The 17875-nt window shown below is 52.2% G+C and overlaps 2 long non-coding RNA genes across 2 annotated transcripts; both read right to left on the reverse strand.

Moving 5' to 3' along the window:
* Nucleotides 1-3498: 3498 nt before the first annotated feature.
* Nucleotides 3499-5048, reverse strand: LOC128821684 (uncharacterized). Its single transcript, XR_008441211.1, has 2 exons — nucleotides 4918-5048; nucleotides 3499-3675 (listed from the first exon to the last, which is right to left on the reverse strand). It is a non-coding gene; the product is annotated as an uncharacterized LOC128821684 (long non-coding RNA).
* Nucleotides 5049-10374: 5326 nt separating this feature from the next.
* LOC128821682 (uncharacterized) lies at nucleotides 10375-13631 on the reverse strand. The gene is made up of 3 exons (XR_008441209.1): nucleotides 13533-13631; nucleotides 11389-11452; nucleotides 10375-10586 (listed from the first exon to the last, which is right to left on the reverse strand). It is a non-coding gene; the product is annotated as an uncharacterized LOC128821682 (long non-coding RNA).
* Between the last annotated feature and the right edge of the window lie 4244 nt (nucleotides 13632-17875).

Below are 17875 nucleotides of genomic sequence, written 5' to 3' on the forward strand. Positions count from 1 at the left end.
TTCTTATACAGTCAGCCGATGGCTGCATGTGTCCCTTTTTTCCCCTTTTCCTTGCACAGTCTGGGGCAAATGGGTTCCTTTTCCTTCTTTGTTTCCTGGCCTGCAGGCTCGAGCAGCACTGATCAAATGGTGGAGTGGATCCACAGAGCAGTTGGCAGGGCATTCTTGTTGGTGTCATCCTGCAAAGTTTTTAATGGTCTGACAGGTAAGTAAAAGTTTTTTTGCTGGGGCAGCAAATTGAAACAAAACTGGCATAAAGATGGCATATGTTTGGTAAAACTCCTGCCAACAGCTTCAGCTAAAAAGGGGGTGTCTCTTGCCCAGCAGGGTGTCTGAAGGCATCCTTTTTTTTTCTCTGTGCTCATAGGGTCTGCAGACACATGCAGGTGTCCTTACACTCTGTGGATTTGTGCAGGTGTCCTTCTTTTCTTTTTTTCCCCTGTTTTGCTGTGCCGTCCAAGAATTCATGCAAGTGTCCTTTTATCCTCCTTTTTTGGCACAGTCTGCAAACTCATGTAAGCGTCCTTATTTTACCATTTTAGTTGCATGATCTGGGGACTTTTGCAAGAGTCCTTTTTTTTAATCTTTTCACGGCACGCTCTGGGCATTCTTGCAAGTGGGTGATTTTTCCCTTTCTGTTTCATGGTCTGTGGACTGGAGCAGCATTGCTCAAATGATGGAGCGAGTCCATAGAGCAGTCGGCAGCGCTTTCTCCTTGGTGGCCCTCGCCGTACTGCCCGTGGTGCTGCCGGGCAGGCCTCAGTAGCTGCGTCTTGGGCAGCATCGCCACCCCTCAGCTCCGTCTGTCACGACTCCGGCCCCGACTCTGCTTGTGGCTCCTCTCGGGCCCGCGGAGGACACGCGCGGCAGGGCCTCACTCCCGCCTCCGCTGCAGGTTCCCCGGACTGAGCTCTGCCACTCGGCAGCGTGGCCGCCCAGCCCGATGCCAGTGCCCTGTTCAGATGGGGATGCCCAGCCCGAGGTGCCTGGGGGGCCGTAGCGGGGAGGTCGGGGACCGTTCCCAGCCCTGGCCCGAACGCCAACAGCCGCACCTCGCCTGCAGGGAAGGCCCTGCAGGAGCGATTCCGCTGGGTTACCTGCAGGGCCGCGGCGCCTTGGGCACCGTCTGCTTGGGGACGTGCCTGGCGGACAACGCCCCGGTGGGTGGTGGGGCTGGCAAGGGGCGGAGTAGGGGGAGGGCAGAGGAGAGGGAAGGCGGGGCTGGGCAGGGTGGGATCTGAGCTCAGCCCGCTGCTCCCATTGGCTCGCAGGTGGCCATCAAATGTGTGTCGCGGGATTGCATCCGTCATTAGGGCGAGCTGGTGAATGACTTGGGCCAGCGGCAGAAAACAGCACATGATGGGTGGGGTAAGCTGAGGCCCGGGAGAGTGGAAGCTGCCAGGACGCCTCAGGAGAGAGCTGGCGTGAGCTCAGTGGAGGGCTCAGAGCATCCTGGGCTGGGTGAGGGCTTCTAGACCCCTGGCACGGCATCAGCCCCACTGACGGCATTGTGGTCTTCTTGCAGCCCAATGGAATCCGCGTGCTCGTGGAGATCGAACTGCTGGACAAGGTGTCCACTGGGTTCCATGGTGTTGTTCAGCTCTTGGATTGGTGTCAGCTCCCTAACAACTTCGTGTTGGTGATGGAGCGCCCTGAGCAGTCTTAGAACCTCTTTGATTTCCTTCTGCCATGGGGGCTCCATGTCGGAGGAGGTGGTGCAGGGGCTGTTCCTCCAGGTGCTGAAGGCCATGCAATACTGCAGCAGCTGTGGGGTCCTGCACCGGGACATCAAACCAGAGAACATCCTCCTCGACCTGGCCACCGGACAGGCAAAACTGATGGACTTTGCCTGTGGCACCGACCTCCAAGACACAGTCTGCCCACACTTTGCAGGTGAGCCCACCCAGGGCTGTGCTCCCAGTTGGAGCCGGCATCTCATGGCCCAACCTGGCTATGGCTCCGGGGATTCCCCCGTTTACTGCCAGTCAGGGGCACACCTATGAGCCACAGAGATCTGCCTGTACGAGGCAGAAGGAAAGATCAGAAGAACCATTCCACCTTCTCTTGCTGCTAAGCCAGTTCTTCTCTTCCTCATAAAGACAAAATGCAGTTTTCCTGTGCACCAATGGCAGCTTACCACACCTGCAGAGCTGAGAGGCTTTTCCCCCTGCTGCTGTGCTACAGGCAGATTTAGCAGCATTACCTAACATGGATACCCACAGAGGGACCACAAGCAATTGACTTTGTGCCACTTAATCTCAGAGATCACCACTCTCAGCAGACACAGATGGAAGAGACTTGCGCGCTCCCTGTTTGCCCTGTAGACGCACACCTGGCCGGCACAGCTTTCCCTGATGGAGAAAAACAACAAGGAACAGCTCCCTCACAGCCGTGCAGCCCAGAGATCTGCAGGGCGCCATCAGCAGCCGGCTTCATAAGTGACCAGTTCTGCTGGGATGGAAACCAACCACCAAATCCTCGCTGACTTCAGTGGCAGCAGCAGCAGCGCCTGCGTCTGATCCCTAGGTCTGGGGCTGGGCTGGACAAAGGACACACATGGCACACCGCCCCTGAAGGATGTGACTTTGGAAACAACCACCTGCCACTGTCTCCTGTTGTTCTGCGGTAGGGTCACAGCAGCCTGAGGCACTGGGCAGCCCTCAATGCCACCTGAGACTACAGATGACAGGCCCTGGCCTCTGAGACCAAACACAGGGGGAAAGTCACTCTCCAGATGGAGCTTGCAGATTGAAAAGGCTGCCGTGAGCAGCCATATCAAAGGGCAGACAAATGAGGCCCTCCTGCTCTTTAGCTGTGCCGTGCAGCTACACAGCCCTGGGTAGACACCGCAGAGCACAGGGACAACAGAAAGCACAGAAAGAGGAACAAACCCAGCCAAGCACAGAGACTTGTCATGATTGCTGAACCCCAGACAACCCCAAGCGTGCCATCACCCACCAGTCCTTTTCTGTTGACAAAGAGCAGGTCCAGCGGGTGCCTTGCCTTGCTGGCCAGGGTCCTGCCAGGCTGTTTCCTCTCTGCTCTCCTGTACTGCCAGCAGATGTGCCCACCTTCTTCGATCCACTTGCAGAGCCTTGTACCTATTAGCCATGGCCACGTGGGAGGCAGGAGCAGTCCACAGAGGAGACGTGCCGGCTACACCGAGCAGGAACCAAAAGCCTCTGTGTGCCCAGTTGAAAGCCTGTATCTCCACAGGATGTTTTGGCTGCCCTGCTCTTCACTGGGTTTTGGCTGGAAATGCAATTGCCCTTTCTTCCTCATCCAGAAATCCATGATTGGGGAAAAAGCTAGCCAATGGACAGCATTCCAAAGGCAGTGTGGGTTGGAGCTGATAAATGGAGGAGATTGTTGCCAAATCCAAACCACACCAGAATGCCCTTTAGAGGGACTTTCCATTTTTAAGAAAGAATGGCCAATTCAGAAGGGAACGTAGAGCCTTATTCCATGGCTGACAAGGAAGGCAATCGTCCAGCAGGCTTGGGGGTGTATAGGACTTTTATTGTGAGTCCAGCTCCAAGCTGCCTTTGGAGGAAGTAATCCTGAAGTGGTCCTGGTCATCTCTTCTGCTTCCTCGATTGCTTCGCTGCAAGTTTCCTTCCTTTTCATTTGAAAAGCCCTTAGAGTTGGGATTTAGATGGCAGGGGCCCATGTGATCTGGAGAAGGAATAATAGAAGTACAAACAGTCATAGAAACAACAGCAGTATGAAACCAGCCCTACAGCCAATCAATTTCTCTGAAGTATTTTGTCTCCAAAGACTGGTGACAAGTCTGGAGTCTAAAGGGAATCTAGGAAGCCAAGTGTTCTGATCAGTGTGGCCAGACTAGCACACACACCTTCTCTGAGTCATTGGCTAGGTCACAGCCATCTGCTGCTCCTAAAACAATCCCTGCTTTTGTCTTTACTGTAGAGGGAAGCTCAGGCAAAGCCCACCCACTGCCAGCTGCCCTCAAAGGCAAAGGGAATGCCCCAAGTGCTCCCTGCCTGCATCCAAGCGCCACAGTGGCTTCTGTAGGGAGTCCAAAATGTCTCTCCCAACACCAAATGAGGAGGAACGTGTGTTACAGCCCATGCTGAGGCACACACACTATAATACACTGCTCGACTGGACAAGGAATGCACAGGACGTACTCAGCAGCTTCAGGCACCTCCTCAGCAGCCTGACAGCCAGCCCTCTCCCACAGCTCCAGCCTGGCTCTGCAGGGGCTTCCCGTGGCACCTCCCTCCTTCTGAGGGGAAGTTCTGGGCTTCCCTTTCTCTTTGGGCCTGCAGCACCAATCCTGCCTTCCTCAAACCTTGGCTCTGGTAGCCTCTCACCAGACCGCTCCCTGAAGACACAAAAATCTCTCCAGCACTGTTTACCAAGGGCCAGCTAAGAGACAATGCCACCCAGACAGACAGTGTCCAGAGAAACAGTGCCCAGAAGGAGCCCAGAGGAGTCCAAAACAACACACAAACTCTCTTTTCACACTCTGTGCCTCTTGACTGTCTCTGGTTCTTATCTTTTCTCGCCCAGGCTGCATGATGGCAATTTACTGCGTCATCTCAAGCAGCCTGTTCTCTTGCTCCTTCTGTACCTCTGCCAGGAAATTTTCCCCTTGTGCCAGCAGCTGCTGTGCCTCCAGACGCTGCCCTTCTGACTCCTGGTGAGGGGAGGAAGACACTTCCACATGAAGTGCCAGCCAAGCTCCCCAAATAATCAGTGGACACTTCATGCCTCACACCACCCCCCACCTGAAAAGTGCACGTCAGTAGTGACTTTGTGCCCTCCAGCAATGCTGTCCCAAGCAGAAATTCAAAAGCAGGATCAGCAGGTGCGAGGAAAAGGAGATGCCACCTTCCTTTCCTGCTCTGATGGCTGCCTGTTTCCTGGCCCCTCTCCCCTCAGGATTTCTACCTGTTCTCACAGGTTCAGTTCTCCAAGTGCTCAAGTGGTCCTTGTCATCTCCTTTGCTTCCTGCATGACTTGGCTGCAGGGATGACAGCGATCAGGCTGTCAGAAGAGGCTTAAGAGAGGCTCCGCTGACTGGAGAAATGGATGCTGCCCAAAAGGGGAAAAGGAACAAACCAAATTAAAAGAGAGAAAGGAAAAAGGAACCATTCTTTTCCAAACTGACTTCCTAACAGGGTCAAGCTGGATTCCTCTAGCCCCCAGAAATACACAAACATAGGTGGCCTGAGGTCACCATCAGCACATGAGCCTTCATGTCCAGGATGCTGCTAGCACAGGCAAACATGGCCCAGAACTGCACTAGTCCGTTCCTCAAGGTGTCATCACTTGCTGGCATTTTTGTCCTGACAGCACTGTGGGATTGCTGCTTGCTGTCCAAAGGTTTTGTTCCTTTCAGGAAACTCAACACACTTATTCCAACTCCTCTTTTCTACAGACATGGGCTATTTGAGTGTCCAAAAGAGATGTGGGGCATTGGGCAGTCCTCAAGAGACTCCCAAGGGCTCTGAAATTATTGACCGCACGTGTTGTTCTCAGGAGCGCTGGACACGCAGGTTTTCAGCAGCAAGCCAGGAGCAAGGACACAAGCAGCAGGGCACAGATGGGCTGAGCTCTGGCTTGCAGGAAGAGCAGTGTCTGCCTTGGCATGCCCCCCGCTCCTGTGCTGGCTGGCATCTTCCTTCTCAGCAGGAACAGCCAAGGAAATGGCCTGGTCACCAGCTCCTTGTCTGCCACAAAACCTGGCAGCAAAGCCGCAGCAATTCTCATCTACTTGAGCGGGCCAGGCAGCACATGGGGCTGGCACAACTCCTGCTCAGCTGTCCCCATCTGCCTGGCAGAAACCTCTAAGGCTGGGGCAGGAGGGACAAGCTGAGTGCCCTCGGATGCTCACAGTGAGCTCCCCCACAGCCCCTGCCTTCCCACGGACCAATCTAGAACCGCTTGGTTCTAGACTGCTTTTGTTGTGTTCTTCAAGCCCCCGTCCCTGGCATTGCAATACTTCAGTTCCTTTGCTACCAGGTAAACATGAATACACCACCTGAGAACAAAAGAGGGTCACAGAAATGACCAGAAGCTGGGAGCTCTCCTCTGAGGAACGGCTGGGAGAGTTGTGCTTGTTTAGCCTGGAGAAGAGCAAGCCCCAAGGAGACCTTTCAATATTCGTAGGGCCTTCTAAGAAGAATGGGGATAAATCTTTTAGTAGGGCCAATTGTAAGAGGACAAGGGTGAATGGTTTTAAGCTACAAGACACTCGATTGGCTCTAAGGAAGAAAGTGTTTACGAGGAGAGTGCTGAAACACTGGCACAGGCTGCCCAGAGAGCTGGGAGGAGCCCCAAGCCCGGCAACATTCAAGGTCAGCTTGAATGGGACCCTGAGCAACCTGATCCACTTGAAGATGTCTTTGCCAGTGACTGGGGTTTTGGACTAGATGACCTTCACCGGTCCCTTCTAATCTCAACCAGTCTTGGATCCTGCTTGGTTTTCATTGGAAAAGCACCCAGAGTGGATATTACTATGTGGGGGGGCCCATCGGAAGCCCTGGAGTTTGGCCGAGGAACAAACCCTGACAGGGAACAGCTCTTTGGGCTGCAGCCGCTTTGCCTTGTACCTGCAGAAGTTCCTTGGCAGAGCCTCGCCTGTCCACATCCATCTGCAGGCAGCAGCCCAGAAATTCACACAAGCCAGAGGGCAGCCTGAGCTTGTGCAGGTCTGGTACGCCTTGCTTGCCTATCAGGTAGTTAGCCTGAAGCCAAAGGAAACATGAGACTCTACGTGATTCTTCCATATCCTTCAGTGCTCACCTAGACCCCATCTTTTAAGCTCCAGGCTGCAGTGGCAATTTCTTGCCTAGCAGATGCTTAGAGATGAGCCTTCCCTCCCAAAGGAAAAAAGGCTCCAGTGCAGCCCCAGCTCTTCCAAGCTGCAACAGGTCTTGCCTTGACAGCTGATGCGAGCCCCAAGGACGTTTTTACAAGTGGGCCTTGGTGGAAGAACTTTAAGCTGTGGGCATGGGATTTTGTCTAATGGACACACAGGAGAAGGACACCGCTCTCTGAGCGTATTTGCACCTTACCCTCTCACTGGTTTCCCGAATATAAGGAGCCTCTCCTTTGGCCATTTCTATTCCCACGATGCCAAGGGACCAGATGTCCACTTTGGGGCCGTATGGCTCTCTTCTCACCACCTCGGGTGCCATCCAGCAAGTGGTCCCGGCCATCGACCTCCGTTTACTCTGCTCAGGGCTGAACGGAGCACAGAGGCCAAAATCAGCTGAGGAGAAAAACAAACACTGCTTCAAGTAGGGAACCAAGGAAAAGGCTTCCTCACTCTATGTCTCAGAATGCAGTGCTGAATCGAGCTGGAAAAGCAGCTGGGCTCTCATTCCTCAGGGCTGCAGCCAAGGACATGGGCAATTGTCCACTTAGCAACCCCCCTCCAGGATTCCCACCCTGGCTTTTCCTCAGGCACCGGAACGTTTACACTGTAACTCTCTCCCTTTGGAAGGAACACACACACAAACCAAAGTTACTCTTGCTACCTTCTTGCTCTCTAGACCACTCAGCCCCTTACAGCTGCGCCCTGGGCTCGCAGAGTGCTCCCTGCCCTCTCACCAGCGCCACTGCTGGGCACCCGGCAGCCGCTCAAAAGCAGCCCCACACCGCCTCCCCGGAGCGCTGCGCCTGACCCAGAACACCCACCCAGCTTGACGGAGCCATCCCGGCCCAGAAGGATGTTGTCACTTTTGATGTCTCTGTGGATCACCTGGTTGGCATGAAGGAAAGCCAGGCCTTGCAGGCACTGGGAGAGAAAAAAGAAACAGGAGGCCAACAGTTAGCCTGATCTGATTTCATCACACACAAAAGGACAGTGCTCCTGAAGATTCACAGATCTCAAAGGAGCAGTGAGCGCTGGCAAGAGGAAGTGCTTGCTGCTGCAACACGAGGAGGAGAGCAGGATCTTTCCAAGGCAAGGCATATTAGCGCTTGAGAGGGAAACATCAGTCCTTGCTCAAGACTGTCCCCTGCAAAGCCAATCAGAATGATCCCTGCTGCAGTGGATGCGCTCTCCCTGTCTGGAGGACAAGCAATGGTTTGCCAAAAGAGAAAAAGTTCCTGCCTTGGGTACAAGGGGATCACTGTCGGGTGGGAGGCTGGAGGACAAGGGTTATAGGGCTTCCTCGACAGCAGACTTGGAAGGAGCTCATTTGTCAGTTTTCAGCAGCAAGCAGCATGGTGGGTGCCGTGCCATCCTTTGAAGTTGGGACTGTGACAGATGAGTCTCTCTTTGGCTTTGCTGCTGGTTTAGAACTTGGACACCAGCACCTTTGCACTTACAGGCAAAGAAGGCAATGCAGAAAGGGTTTGGGCAAAGGCTTGGAGAGGCAAAGTGCAGAACAGAAAATACAAATGAAATCGAGACAGAGAGTTCAACAATGGTCTAGAAGAGTAAAGAACAGACTATAGTAAGGGCAGGGACACTGGCAGGCAGTTCACTCCCAATGCTCTTTCTTCTCCAAAGCATAAGAGCAACACAGAAAGAAAGCTCTGAACATGGAATCACTCGCTTTGCAGCGCTTTTGAGGGACGAGCCTGTCCAAGCCATCCCAAGCACAAGCAGGGCCCCTTACCTCCCGACACACTGTTGCTATGTGTCCTACAGCCATCCTTTTCATGCTGACCACATCAGCTAAGGAGCCTCCATCCATATACTCCAACACCACCAGGACATCCTCATTGACAAGGTAGCTGCAAGATGAAAGCAACAGCGTGGAGCTGAATGTGAGCAGCTGAATTGCCGGATGAAGGAAAGACTGCAGCTGAGTTTTGTTTCCAGGTCACTGGTAAATGAAGACGGAATCAAATGAAGACACACTCCACCCAGGCTATCCACTGCTTGCCCTCTGTGCCGTCTGAATGAGGAAGGCACATCCGTGGAAAAGGAGGCTGTGGGTATTCTCAGCTCAGTCAGAGAGAAAGAGAAAGGTTTTCTAATCAGGCAAGAGCCTGGGAAACATGCTGCTGGCTTAGTAAGAGAGCCAGGTTTCTGAGATCGATCTCCAAGCTATTTCTGCCAGGAAGCATTCATGGGGACAAAATGCAATCTCCTCCCATGCCTTGTGCAGGACTAGATTGATGTTAATTGAAAGATCCATTTTCTGCCAGAATATTTACCTTTCTAGGTAGGTGACAATACTGGGGTTCTTATATTCCTTCATGACCAGGATTTCCTTCAACACATCCTCGCAGCCCTGGTGCTGGAGATTAACTTGCTTTACGGCCACCTACAATGACATTGAAAAGCCATCAGGAGCGGACATTACGAGAGCCTCTTACTCCGTGCACTCACGGGCCTGGATGCCTTGTCACCTCGGTAGAAATGGACACTAAACCATCAACCACAAAGCGCTAACAGCACTCTCTGCACCTGCAGACTTCTCAAACAGACTTTGTTTATCACTACTATTATCATTTACACAGGTTTTGCAAGCCAAAAGTAATTTTGCTCCTGTGAAGGTAAATTGAAACCACTGGAAATACGTTAGCATTTCTAGGGGCTTTCACCAGTCTTTTGGAGATGGCTGCCATTCTTGACTGGGTGCCAAAGGAAACACACACCTACATGACGGGGAACATGCTGTCCAAAAAAGAACTCCAAGGCGACTCAAAGTAAAGTTACAATCCTAGCACATCCTAACTTCTTCAGTTTGGGCTTCGCAACTCTGAAGAACAATCTTGAACACGGTTTACACCGTGGAATTATTGTCATTTGTAATTTTTTAATGGCTTTAAGAATGAATAACCCTTTATGTGGTACCCTATGGATGCACGGCAGGTGATAAGCAGGGCTTCGGGCTTTCGGACGCCTCCTCCACCTCCCTCCAAGTGCAGTTCCTGAGCGCAGCACTGCAGGTGGATAATGAACTACCAGAAAGATGCAGTTGTATTTGCCGAGAGCCAAAAACAAGAATCAAGGACTATGAACTTATCGTCCCAAAGAGCAGCGGCACTCTCCAAGACACCATGTCTTCAACACAGGATCAACACAAGGTTGTATTATTTAAGGCTCTTCATCAATTTCTTCTCATTGATCTGTGCGTGTGTGTGTGTGTGTGTGTGTGTGTGTGAACTAGGTTCCCTAGGACTGAAAGGCAAAACTCTGCTCCAGACAAGATCTCTCCTTCTTTAGGACTTGCATTATATTTTCAAACTGAACCACGTGATGGAAAACAATGGGAAATCCTATCTGTGTCTGAACCTGGGCTTAAGAGGAGTTGGGCTGGAATGACGGCTCTTGCCATCTGCTAATCTATGCATGTTTATCCAGGAAGTCCAAGCCAGCGTGTCCTTCTCTGAAAGGCACCAGCGCCATCCTTGCATTCATTCAGCTAGGGAGGGAGGACAAAGTCTGTCCCAAATGCATTTTGCAGCCTGCCTCTGGACAGGCTGCTTCTGTGGGACAGCCTTTGCAGCAAAGAGTCAGGCGGCCCAAAGCTTTGGCCACGGATCACATCACAAGGGAAAGCACTCAAGGGCTGCAAAATCTGAATGGGCTGTTGGCACTTACCGCTCGTCCTGTGGCAGCGTTGAAGGCCTTATAAACGGTTCCAAACCCCCTGGAAACAGAACAGTGGCAAGAACAGAGAAGCTGGTCAGTGCTGAGAAGCAAAAGGCAGCCCAGGCAGGAGCTCTCTGCTGCCTGCTGTGTCTCAAAACCACCGGGCTTTGTCTACTCTTCAGCCAAAGGCACAGCAGCCCAGCAGCCCTCTGCCACGCAGAGTGTCCAAGGGAAAAGCTGGGTGCAACCGGAAGAGAAAGGGCTGCTACAAATCTCAAATGTACACACTAGACTGTGCATGCGGGTGTTTTCTTCGCCTTTTCCTTCTGGCATCTGTGCTTGTGGCGTGCCTTTCCAGGCAATGAAACATACAGTCCTGCTGGGCCTTCTCACCACTCTCTTTTCATCCTACCTGCCAAACTCAGGCAACACCACACAGCCTTTCTTATTTTCCTGACCACGGAATGTTGTTTTCAGCCAAATACTACTAAGAAATGCTACTGACAGCTGCTATCTGACAGCTATCAGGTGGGACGTTGCTCTCTCAGGTTCTTCTTCCTTCATGAGTGTGGCCAAATTACTTTGAATCATACAAAACCATGTCTCCTGGGAAAATAGGCAAACTGGCGCCACAGGTTTGAGGGACAGGAAGGCTTCCAGGTCCTGCTCCTTGAGGCAGGCAAGATGTCGTCAGCATCCAGTGATCTTTCATGATGCCTTGTACTGCCTCAGCACTGAGACAGAGACAGACTAAAGCCAGGGGCTGAAGATGCTTGCAGCTTGCCTGACTTCCCATGTGATATTGCAGCACCAAAATACCTGGCCCATGGTTCTGTAGAAGTAAGCGTGGCTGCACTCACCCACTGCCAATAGGTCTCCATCCAGTGTACTTCTTCTCTGGATCTCCCACACTCACCTCACGCCCTGAAAAACAAAATGCAAGAAGCACACTTCAAAACAGAGATCCTGACTTCCAGGAGATCTGAAACCCAGCTCCACTCACATCAACAAGAACAACAACAGCAGCCCCAGCAAGACAGGCAGCTCTGCAGCACACCTGGCCTGCACAGAGCCTGATTCTCCACACTCCATTGAAGGGTTACCTTGAGAGGAAACTAAGCCCATGGAAAAAGCATCAGAGCAGACAGAGACCAGAAAAGAACAGGCACCAAGGCAAGTGGTTGTCATCCAGAAACAGGAAGGAGGGTTGGAAAATCAGGACACTTCATTTTCTTGGGAAGAAACACTCTCTTGTGAGATTCAACAAAAGCTTTCATACTTCCAAAGTTTCAATGCACCCTCAGATCTGGGATGAATTTTTATCAATTTTTTTCTGCTGTTTTTTTCCAGAGCAGAAAGAATATTGCAAAGTGAATTCTGGCAGAGGAGGGCACCTTCTCTACCTCTCAGCAGTTTGCCTAAAGAATGCCTTGACATTTTTAGAGAGCAGCAGCTCATGCTATAACCAAGAACAATGGCTCTAAGAATTAGGACCCTCTTCATTGATGAGCAGGCTAAGTTCTGAAGATGACTTTGCCCATTCCCCATGTAGTGAAGAACTACAAGTCCTTGTCTTCAGCCTGGCGTGCAGCAGTCACTGGCACTGGACTCAGCCCCTTGAACACCACCCACATGCCCCATCTTCCCAAATGGGCACAGCCCAGACGGGGAACAAGGACAGCGCCGCTCCTCAGGCGCTGCCGTGACACAGACACCTGCACAAATGAGATGCTGATCCTTTCATCAGTCCAGGCAAAGCTGCAGCAACGGGATGGCAGCTGCAACCTCACAGCTAAGGAAGGCTCCAGCCTCTGCAGTCACACCAGCTGTCAGTGGCAGGGCAGGTATGACAAAAAGCTCGGCAAAGCCCACAAATGGCCACTGACAGCCACTGTGAAGAAGGCAGAGCCAGACTGAGCCCCGTTACAAGCTGCTGACCTCACTCAAGACAGAACATGATTGTCTTTGACTTCAGACCCACAGAGCAGTAGATCAATCCACCTTTTGTCCCAACAGCTGGTGGCAGACACTGAGTAAACCGGGCTCTGTTCTGTACCTGACCGCTTATTCTCTGACAGCACTGCACTGGCAGCTATTACCAGTGGCAAGAAGCAACTCAGTTGTACTGCAGAATCAGCAAGGCCTTGGTGTGCTTTCCTAGAGTACGATCTGTGCAGGGATTGAGGCCAATGCTTAGTATTCCAGGAGTATTTACCAGCGGGCAGCAGCAGTACAGCGTGCCTGGTACCAGAGGAACATGCAGCAGAGGCTTCCTTCTTTGATGCATCTTCCTAAGCATACAACTAAGATATCAAAGAGGGACTGTAAAAAGAGTATCCTGTTTTGTTTCTTTTGGGGCACTTTGAAAAGAACTCTTCCTCTCTGATTCCTCAAGATTCTTCTAAGAAAACCTTTTTTTAACTTTTAGGGCGTACTGAAAAGACCTCTTCCCCTCTTAATTGTGCTGTCACCTGATGTTCATTTCAAGGAGGTCAGGCTAACCAAAATGGAGGATTCTTATCAAAACCAACTGTGGAAGGAATAGGAGACGTACTAAGAGTCATAAAAACAAGACCAGCATCAAACAAGCTGCACAGCCAATCAAATTCACTGATGTATTCTGTCTCCAATGACTGGTGACAAGTCAGGAGTCTAAAGGGAATCTAGGAAGCCAACTGTTCTGATCCGTTTGGCCAGACTAGCACACACATGTTCACTCGGTCACTGCATAGGTTGCAGGCTACTGCGGCTCAGGACACAATCCCTGCTTTTGTCTTTATTGCACAGGGAAGCTCAGGCAAAGCCCACCCACGCCCAGCTGCCCTCAAAGGCAAAAGGAACGCCCCAAATGCTCCCTGGCTGCCTCCGAGCACAACAATGGCTTCTGTAGGGAGTCCAAAAGGTCTGTCTGACACCAAAGCGAGGAAGAACATGTGCTACAGCTCATGCTGAGGCACACACTATAATGCGCTGCTCGATGGCACAAGAAATCCCCAGGACGTACTCAGCAGCCTCAGGAACTGCTTCTCTTTCTCCCGGCTTGAGAGGGCCGAACTGCTCACGCTCGGGTTTTCGGGCTGCGGAGAGGAGGCTTCTTCGGAGGATGCTGCTGCAGCGGCAGCTTTGATGGCACATCCTGCGTCCATCTGGGACAAGAAATCTGTGTGTGTCAGAAAGGTGCCTGGCAGAGATGCCCCAGACAGAGCATTTCAAAGGCAAGCCCTTAGGAACAGCACTGGTGCTGTTAGGCTGCAAGCTGAGCTGCCAACTCTTCCACCTCCAGTCAAACCCAAACGAGCAGTCAGAGACCACAGCTTGTCACAGTCAGCCGTAGTAGAGACTGCAAAAGGGAAAGAACAACTTCACACTTCACCCCGTTCTGAGGACTGCATTCACCATGGACAGGGACAACTTGCTCAGAATCTGTGTGGGTCACCATGCTCGCCTGAGCAAACCCCTCAAAAAACAAAGCGAGCACTAAGAGGCCAGCAGAAACACATTCAGAGGATTGCTGGCCCACCGGCCAAAGCACTAGCCCTGCTGCCCAGGGCAGCAGCTGAGATTCAGCGGCCCAGTAAGTGTCCTTCTGACCAGCTGCCATGGAGACCACAGAGCATGGCGGTCAGAGACATTGCCCCCATCCACCTGCTGCTCTGCAGGGGAAAGGCAGCAAGGGCAGAGACCACTTGTTGCACGACTGCAGTGCCTCCTGCTCTTTCACTCACCTGCTTTTCTTCAGCTGGGCTGTACTGCAGCAGGACCTTATGCATCCTTTCCATTTCTTCTTTGTGCCTCTTCTCCATGGCCTTCATCTTCCTCTGAGCTTCCTGCAGCTCTGCCTGCAGCTTGATATTCTGTCAAGAGGAATCTTACTGGCATCTGCAATCTCGCTCAGGTTTCCTCTTTTGCACTCTCAAAAGCACTTGTGTTCAGCCACTTCCTTCTGCTTCTCTACCCAGCTCTAACCCTTCCATCCTAGCTCTTCTGCCTGCTGCTCAGCACTGGAGCCTGCCAGGCTCTGTGCTTCCAGTGCCTGATGAGGGGAAGACACACTTCCAGATGAAGTCCCAGCAATGCTCCCCAAAGAAAAAAATGGAAGCTTCATCCCTCCAATAACCCCTGTACCTGAAGAGTGCACACTAGTGACTTTGTGCCCTCCAGCACTCCTGCCCTAACCATCAACGTAGGAGGAGGCCCAACACGTGTAAGGAAAGGAGAGGTCACCTTCCTTCCCTGCTCTGATGGCTGCCTCTTTCCTGGCCCCCCTCTCTTCAGGATTTCTGTCTGTTCTCAGAGACTCTGTTCTCAAATTCCCCCTGCCCTTTGATCAAGGAAAAGCTGCAGATGGACTGCAGGACGAGGACGAGGCCAGCACCTCGATGACCCAGTCACAAGACAGGCTACCAGCTGAAATACCAGCAACACGGGGCCTGTTGCAACTGCTTCAGGCTCAAAGGGAAGACTTCTGTCCACTGTGGAAGGACAGAAAGCAAGGAAGCCAGTTGCTGGCACTGCACTTGGCAGCAAGGTCAGCAGCAGTCTGCTGCATGGCACGAGGCTGTGGGGAAGACGCTGCCCCTTCGCTGCCATGCTTTGGGTGGTGACCACCCAGCCTCCTGGGGAACTTGGCTTATGCCCGTGCTCAACCTGTGGCTGCATATACTGTCCCAGCATTGTCCTCTGGGTCTTCACAGGCCTTCAAGTAGGAGCCCTTGAAGCCCTCTGCTGCCCGGCCCAGCAATGTGTAGCCTACAGCAGATGCTTGCGACCATGTCACAGACTCAGGCTGCTCTTCTGCTAAGCCAGCCCTCCAAACTTGCCTGAAAACTTCAGGGATGTATTGTTTCTTACCAGTTCTTCCTTCGCTTCCTCAGCAGATTGCCAGAGTCTCAGAGCCTTGCTGCACTGCTCTTCTGCCCAGCGGAGCTGTTGAGCCATGTCTTCACATTGCTGCTTGCTGAGAGATCTTACAGCCAGCAGCTCACGACGAAGGCCCCTCACATCCTCTGCAAACATGACACACGGCAACAGTCAGAGACTACACAAGCAGAGGAATCTGCTGACCTTAAGCCCTTTCAGTTTCAGGCCAGGAGGAACCTGCCCTCAGCTCCTTCACTCCTCAGAAGCCCTGCAGACAGAGCTGGCTTCGCAGCAGCTGCACTAGGCAGGGCGATCCCCAGAAACAAAGCGCACCAGCCTCTCACCCAGTATCGCCTCCTTGGCCTGCGTGGCTGTGCGCACTTGGGCTTCCACACGGCTCCTGGCTATCTCCAGCTCTGATACGTGCTGCTGAGCCTCCAGCAGGCTGCTTTGCAGGCTCTCCTTCTCTGACCTACAAGTTGTGAAGACGAAGAGCAATTGTTCCTGGCACACAGGGGCAGTTTCTCCAGTATGATGTGCCTTAAGAACCCTACACCTTAGTATGGAAAACAGCTTGCATGGAAACTCAGGTACAGCAGGACAATTTTACCACTTCAAATAGCAAAGCAAGCCCCTCCAGGTGACTGGGCAGCCTTTCCTCATGATCTAGCCCAGCACAGAAAGCCCAGCTGAGTTTGAGCTCAGCGGACAAAGCTCAGATTGCCGTTGCCTGACTTATCACACACGGGTGGCTGTGCCCACAAAGTCTCTGCCAACGAGCAAAAGCCCAGCCTCTGCTCACAGCCCTCAGCTCATCAGCACTTCCAAGTCCCTCTGCAGGGGGACAGAACAGTGTTCTCCTGGCCGACCCGTCAATGTTTCATGCTATCCACGGTGTACGTATAGGTACTTTGTTTGCCAGGCACTCTCTAAGTAAAAGGGACTGAAGGAATTCACCAAACGATATTATTGGAGTGAAACCTCCAGCTTCTAGCAACATGAGTAGGAAACCAGGACCAGGTTTTTATCTGAACAAGAACTGTGTAGGAAAGGGAGAGACAGACAGGTATCCTGCCATTTAAATCACTGGAAATTTGTGAACAAGAACACTTCGTACCTTGGCAAGCCTGGAGAGGAGGCACCGGTGCTCGGGGCGGCTTTGTGCCCAGCCAGCTCGTGGCAGGGCTGTGGAATCAAACGCCTAAATCCTGCAGTGCATGGGAAGATTGCCTTCCCGGTCAGCCTGCGCTTAAGCTGTGCTGTGCCCGGGCGCTGTCCATTGCCCTGGCGCTGTCCTTGCGGACGGTCAGTCCCGTTTGTGGCTCCGCGCTGCTTCGCAGCTGCCCGAGGCTCTCCCCCCTCACAGAGGGGCCCCGCCCCGCCCCAGGCGCCCCCTGGCGGCTGCCCCGCCCCGCCCGGCCCGCGCAGGGGCGCTCCCTTCCCATGGCGCCCCCCAGCGGCAGCCGCCCCTCACTGCAGGCACGGGGGCGGGATCGGGCCCTGCTGCTCGTCCTGGCGCTCGGCTCCCTTTTCCAAGAGCGAGCGCGGCTTGAAAGGAAGCCTTTTCCAACTGTGTCCCTCTGCTTTCCTTTGAGGGGGCCGAAAGTCTCCCCTGAAGGTGGGCCTAGTGCGTCCATAAGTGCTGACGCAGGAAAAGGCCCATTTGTTCTCCCACCAGCTGCCACTACTGGCTCAAAAGCAGCGCCCAGCTCTGGAAGGAGAAACAGCCCGCGGCACAGTGGTGCCATCCCTGCCCAGCCGGAGCTCTCTGGCAGAGCAGCAGCAGCAGCAGCAGCAGCAGCAGCAGGGCTTGCCTTGGCTTCACCTGGGAAGCCAGAAGCCTCCATAAATCAGCAGGTTCCCAGGCTGCATCGGCTCCTGATGCTGGGTGAATCCTGCTAGCTCTGACTGCTTCCAAAAGGTTATAAAGTGTGAAAAATGCATATTATATGGCTCTACGCAGATATTTACTATATGTATTATGCTAGGTTGGAAAGTTATGCTGTATTAAAATTTTAATAATATAGGAAATGTAGCTTTGTAAAAAAAGTTAATCTTTTGTAGTTAAAATAGAAACTATGTGTGTGAGATATTCTTTTTATTAGAAAAGGAGAAGATAATCAAGGAATTCTTCACACCGAGATAACAATTATAATTTTCCAGAGAAGAGGAATTTATGGTTTTCCTTATCAACAGAAACGAAGTTCTTTAAGCCTGATTTAGACTCAAAGGCGCCTGGGGATTAACAGAAACTTTTTGACAAGTACCATATGAATTTCTTGTTTTAAATAAAATATATGCATAATGATGAAGTGTTTTGTATATGCAACAGGTTACCCCTCTTAAAGAGTAAATTCTCTTTTAACGGGGTCCTTTTTCTGGCTCATTTTTGTCCAGAGAGAGGTACCCAGCCCGGGCTGTAACTCTTTGATGTTATTGTCTCATTAACTGTCCTAACTCTAATTGTCTAACTTTTTACTATACTTG

The sequence above is a fragment of the Vidua macroura genome, chromosome Z (assembly GCF_024509145.1).
Source record: "Vidua macroura isolate BioBank_ID:100142 chromosome Z, ASM2450914v1, whole genome shotgun sequence".
Lineage (NCBI taxonomy): Eukaryota > Metazoa > Chordata > Aves > Passeriformes > Viduidae > Vidua > Vidua macroura.